This window comes from Cibotium barometz, chromosome 36 (assembly GCF_041138505.1).
Source record: "Cibotium barometz isolate CiBa-2024 chromosome 36, ASM4113850v1, whole genome shotgun sequence".
NCBI lineage: Eukaryota > Viridiplantae > Streptophyta > Polypodiopsida > Cyatheales > Cibotiaceae > Cibotium > Cibotium barometz.
In genome coordinates, this window is record NC_141081.1 from 5,692,222 (window position 1) to 5,698,842 (window position 6,621).

Sequence of the window (6,621 nt, forward strand, 5' to 3'; positions counted from 1 at the left end):
CCTACACCCAATTAAAGTAAACCAACCATTTGAAAAGTGGGGTTTAGACTTTGTAGGTCCAATTAGCCCAGCGGCCCGCAACACACAATCTCGCTATATTATTGTGGCCACTGACTATATGACCAAATGGGCTGAAGCGAAAGTGACACGTAAGGCAGATGCGAGAACAACAGCCAAGTTCCTCTTTGAAAATATAATCACACGCTTTGGTTGTCCTTTTGAACTTGTGAGCGACAATGGTACGCATTTTATAAATGAAGTGATTAAGGAGCTCACAACAAATTTCATGATATCCCATCATAAATCTACTCCGTATTATCCGCAAGCGAATGGCCAAGCCGAGAGTACCAACAAGACCTTAATATCTGTTCTGACAAAAACTGTTGAGGCTCATCGCACGGATTGGGATCTAAAGCTTATGATAGCTCTATGGGCTTATCGTACTGCGTACAAAGTGGCTATTTTAGTTGCACACCATTCAAAATGGTATTTGGCCAAGAAGCACTCATGCCGTGGGGATTTATCATTCCTAGTCTTTGTGTTGCTACTCAAGAGGGTTGGGATGGTAATCCCTTAGTAGAGCATCTGTATATCCCTGAGCGGCTAAACGAAGAAAGACAATTGGCTATGTACAATGCCCTTGTGGAGAAGGATAGAAGGAAAAAATGGTTTGATCGCCACCTGAAAGACAAAGACATCAAGGTTGGGGATAAATTCCTGATGTATGGAGTGCGTAACGAAAAGAAGAAGCTTCAATATGCTGGTAAGGGACCGTATAGAGTATGTGAAATTACCCCGCAAGGTACCATTCGAGTGGAGACTCTCGACGGAGTTGAAACCATTGGATTCCTTAATGGGAGTAAATTCAAAAGATACTATGACCCCCTGAGCCAAGAGGAGTTACATGCAATCCATCAGAAGAAGGAAGCTAAAGAACAAGCTGAGCTTAAGAAGATATAAGCAAGAATTGAAGCCAAAGAACATCAACAGCATGCTAGACACCAACGAGAAGCCAACTTAGGGATTACGCAAGCATTTTTCGAGGAGGCAGAGGAGGATTCACTGGAATCTAAGATACCCAATTGAGTTACAGAGTCCTTACACGGAGGTGCTGTATAATGCATTATTGGATACAGGAGCTCAACACAATTTGCTATCATATGGCGTGTGGTGTCAACTTGGAAAACCACCTTTATCCAAGAGTGCTATCCAAGTTAAAGGAATCAACAAGAAGAAAACCCCTGTCTCAAGAATTCTGCACACTCCGGTTGCCTATGACAAGGGGACCGTAATTCTTTGGCTATGCCTGCTCTGCTGGTACCATGGAGGGGACTGTAAACTTAGGGTGCAAATGGATGTTAGCCACCAAGTGCAATATTGATTGGGCAACCAGGCGAGTTACAACGCAAGAACCCGCTCTCGGTCTGACCGCTCAAAATCCCGCACCTAAGTCATCAACTCTGGACAAAATTCTAGATAACAAAAAATCACATACCAGTGGCAAAACCATATTTGATTGTTTGCCACCCCTCTAACGCTTCAACGCCAAGAGTGGAAATAGGCAGTGTGGTTTCCAAGGCTCCACTTACTATGCCAAAGAGTACATACAAATGGGTCCCAAAAGCTTCGTTAACAGCTACTTCCCCTGCTCAATCTCGTTCAGACAAGAAGCCTCGTAGAAGAAAAGCAGCTACCCATCCGAGAAAGGGCAATGTAACATCACGATGGATCCCTAAAAAATTATTAGTAGCCTAGGGGTACTACGAAGGGAATGACCAGATTTGGGTCCCTAAACATAAGCTGAATCCCTCTACATCACCTGTAAAACCTTGCAAACCAAATGTAACCACCCCAACGACAATTCAAGACCGTGGTAAGGGAAAGGTAACAGAGTGCTCCGCACCACTTCTTCCAGGGCTAGTTTGGATTCCCAAACGATATCGATCAATACCACCTAGCTCAGGAAGGGGGGAGCCACATGAAGCTTCTAGCTCCTCATGCCAGGCACACGTTGATATAGAAGTTTCTTCATGCTCTACACCTACTCTTGTCAACTCCCGACAAGAGACCGATGAGTCTATGTCTCCCCTTGTAAAAGTATCATCGGAAACCATTTTCTCCATTCGTTCATGGGAGCGTACACTACCATCTCTGCAATTTGATGTGGCCACAAGGGTCATAAAAGGCTATTTGCCCACATCACCACCTATGTCCCGCTGGACAAATTGGTTCCAAGAGGCTGCAACATCATTGTTGCAAAAAATATGATCTACCCAAAAAAGGGGGAAGCATTTACTCACGTTCGGACATTCTCTTGCCTCCTCCCCTAACCTTCTCCCCTGACCATGTAATTGCCAAATTCAAGGGGATGCATATATATAGCTTCATACATAGAAAAGAAAAGAAAAGAAAAAGAAAAAATAGTAAAAAGTGCAAGAGCACATTAAGAGGAGAAATATCCGTATACAATCAGGAACTAGATTGACCTGTAAACCTACTGATGCTATATCTGTGTTTGCAGATATGGCAGATGCACGATCATCATACACTTCATCCACTCCCACCTTTGGTGAGAGGTATCATCTATACCTTTCTCAGATATTTCACATGTGCTATCCTGTAATTAAAACCGAATTGGATCATATAGATGTACTAGCCAGAGAGGAAAATGTTAAGGAATTAGAATGGCTAATACGCCTATTGACCATGACTGACCCCTACTCCGTAGAGGACATATCCCCGATAGCCCAAGACTTTCCTTTTCCACAAGATGACTATCCTCTCATGGTTACATTCTTGATGAGTTTATGTGGATGGGAAAACGAAAACGATATATCTGACGGACGGATGAAACTCATGGCACTACTGAGGCTGACTTTATTTATTTGGATGATGCGGATAGAGGCTTAGCCTTAGGGCTAGAGCCAGGACTCTACAACATCCTCTTACCATATCCTCAGTAGTAGTAGTGTGGTGACTGGTAGGTAGGTTAGTGTTTTCAAGTTGTTTCTAGTTTGGAGTCCTTAAACGAGTCTTTAATTTTTCACAATGATGTGCCTCTCGAGGTATAGTGCTTGTTAGTTGATTGTACAGGTTGAAAAGTTTGAGGTGGGTTTGCTTCTAAGTCCTAAGACTGCCGCAACGTTCATCATCATAAATATCTACATCAAATTGCAAGCTATCTCATCAAATCAAGGAGATCTCCAATTTTAGGTGTAATTCTTCCATGCCCACTCTCTTTAATTTTTACCGTTCGATTAAATGCATGAACTATAATGCATGACCACATGGAAATTGTCAAAGCACTACTTAGTTTTTGAAGTTGCCTGATGTGTTATTGTAAATCATTAATGAGTTTAACCTTTTGGATATATTCTTGAGAATGCATGCAGTCTTTAGTTAACCCTAGAATACGATTGTCTTAGGTCTAGGGTCAAACCATCTTAATGTTTGACACTTGGCCATGTGTGTGTTGACCTCTAAGACATAGCTTTTACTCCTTGGTCGAAGGCGTGTAAGAACACATTATAGTTCAGGAGCGAAGATCAAAAGAAATAAATTTAAAAAAAAAACCTACAGTAAATTACAATAAATGGTAATGCAAGTCTATTATGTGCTCTAATGTTGGCCTATCACTTTATTGACACTTGGTAGGCGAGGAGTATTCTACTCCAAACCGATGCCCTGGGTTGGTAGGGGGTAGCCTTGCCTAAGGTGGACTAATAGATTCCTGGACAATGCCTTGTGTTAAACATGGTACCAGGATCGATGTTAGTCTTGCCTTAGGGAGGTCGCCATTGTGTGTAAAAATTATCACGTGCATAAAGAAATAAAGGCAAAAGGCTCCTGTAACTCTCATGTTTCTTGTGTCCCTAGGCTCGTGGTATTAACTTGTTCTTAGAGCAGACACATTGTGGTCATCTGTTTATTTATTAAGCTTGGTAATTTTCCTTGACTTAGGCCAGTTATAGACCTTGATTAACCTTCGACACCTTGCTAACTCTTGATTTACTTTCAATAATTTTAAACTCTTGTTAATTTGCTACGCTAGCTCATTCATGTAACCCCTCAAACTAAGTTCTCATGGCAACATCCATTGTGGTCTAACATGCTTGAATTTATTACACTCTATATCTTTTGAATTCTAGCATACTTTCACTCTACTTCCCTGTTTTGCAGACGGTCTACCACAACAAACCCTATCGAGCTTACCATACCATAGCTTCCGAGGACGGAATCTACAACAGGAAAGGGGGTATGTTAACCTATGATGGACATTGAGACATACTATGTTTTATGTCATGTAATTAATTTAAGTATTCTGAGTCATGGGCTGGGCTTGTCGGCACCACATGTAAAGGATAAAGGGATTGGGTGATCGTCGCTGATGAGAGGCGCCCCTCGAATGTCAGCAAGATAAGAGTTAGGATCGGCCGGCCATGTATGGGCACCCATGTGTGAACGGCTAAGTCACCTATAAGAGTTAAATGTAACCCTAAAACTCTCATTCTCAATGTGTTGAATACAAAGTGTGCTCTTGCCTTATCTTCTCAGTCCCCTTTTCCTGCGTGTGTGTGTGTGAGAGAGAGAGAGAGAGAGAAAGAGAGAGAGCGATCGAGCATTGTGTGGCGGCATGGCGGTGGCAAGGCGGTAGAGCGGCGACGGTGGCTCCTTCTTCACTGCGACGCGAGAATCCTTCCACGACGGCGGTTTGAGCGGTGAGTGACACACCTTTACTTTCTGTTTGAGCTTGCTAGTTTTTGGTTGTATGCTTGCAGCCATTCGTGGCTCGCATACGGTGTTCGGCAAGTCCCCAGCTCCGACTCGTGTGGTAAAAGCGCACAAGCTCTCTCTCCTCTCAATTCTCTCTCTCACACCATAGACACAAGAGAGCAAGGAGATAAGACTAGATTCAATTAGCACAAAGAGGGATTGTGTCTTTCATTATGAGAATGTTGTTATTTATATAATTGGCTCTTATTCACACTTGGGCACCCAAAACTAAATGAAAGATGAAATAAAGCTTACAAGATACATAGTTTTGTGGCATTGCCAGCCATTCTCATAAGTACACTGTTTATAGCTCTGTTTCATGACACTTATTATGCTATCTCTCTTATGTAATGGAGAGATGCTAAGTTAACCCAAAATGGGGTTAACATCCCCCTTACACCTGATGGAGATTCCATTCTCAAAATTTATTGCTGCGGGGATTGCTGCCCTAGATACTTTGTAGCGGCTTTTCAGTGTCTAGGGAGGAGGACACAAAGGGTTCGTTTGGTGAAAGTAAAGTGACCTCCATAAGTTTGTGTCAATCATATCCTCAAATGTCATATATGAGGATATGCAATGGAGGCGATGGTAGTAGTACATAATGCCGATGTAAAAAAGCCCTTTGTTGAGGTCAAAGCGCATGCTTTTTCGGCTATAGTTGTGGACATAATAATCTTGAACGTCAATCAGAAGAATGATTAGCCTGAAGAACCTGACAGTAGCTACTATGGGGCGGGATTGGGGATGCTTGCCATGCGTGGACGACGGTAAGAATGAACTGCCTTTGTTGGTTCAGAGTATCAAAGAGGCTATGCTCGAAGTAAGAAAAAATATAGGTTAAGTGAGATTCTTGAGCATGCCTTTCATGGAATTCCCTGCTGGCAGAGTAAACCATCATTTGTGTGACAGGCATAAATAGTGGGTCAACATGAAGGTGCTATGTTTATGGGTGGTGAGGAAGGGCAATATCCATGTCAGTTAGATACCAAAGTTGTTGATTGCAACTTGGCGATCAGCACCAGCAACTATTTCTTCATAACCTCTCGGTGACTCGACTGAATGCTTACGTCACCACTTGTAAGTGCAGGCTATCAGGAATGTGACGATTTGTATCTCGAGCAAATCAACCATTAGCCCCACATGTTGCTTGATCCTTTTGCTACATTGGACATTCGGAGTGCCTATCAAAAGGACATGTAAAGAAAAGTGCAATGTACGCTTGCATCCCCTTTCTATGCATTCTCCCACCATTACTGATTTTTTCCCCTTCTTGTGTCCTTGTCTTTGGTGACCATTTCATGGTATTCTTTTCCGCTTTCTTTTTTCCCTTCTTTCTTCTGGAGATTTCATTGGCTTGCTCTGGTCTCTCCATTGCTTTTTGGGTTTGTGTTGATCTCCTTGAGCTTTGGATGCCAGGCTTTAGCTTTATGATTATGGGTGATCGATCTACCCTAGCTCTCTTGCCTTCAGCTTGTGTCTCCCACCAAAGGGTATGGTACAATAGCTGGCTACGCCCCTGTTGCATAAGCTTTTGCCTAGATTGGAGTGGTGGGGTCGAATGGAGTGATCTGCAACAAGAGAGCTTGGCGCATTAGATAAGGATGATATATTTTACTATTATGGATTAGCTGGTGTTGGTGGGTATCCCAAACCTCAACCCAACCATGTGTTAGCATCAAATTTAGGCTGTCTTATAGTTTAGGAAGGGGAGCTATAAAAGAATTGATGGTAGATGGTTTCATTAGTTCTAGAAGCTCTTCCCCCTTGCTAAAGTTAGGGGAGCTATAAAAGAATTGATGGTAGATGGTTTCATTAGTTCTAGAAGCTCTTCCCCCTTGCTAAAGTTAG

The 6,621-nt window shown here is 42.6% G+C and overlaps 1 pseudogene; it reads left to right on the forward strand.

Moving 5' to 3' along the window:
• Positions 1–483: 483 nt before the first annotated feature.
• On the forward strand, positions 484–1,086 carry LOC147617439 (uncharacterized; annotated as a pseudogene).
• The last annotated feature ends 5,535 nt before the right edge of the window (positions 1,087–6,621 follow it).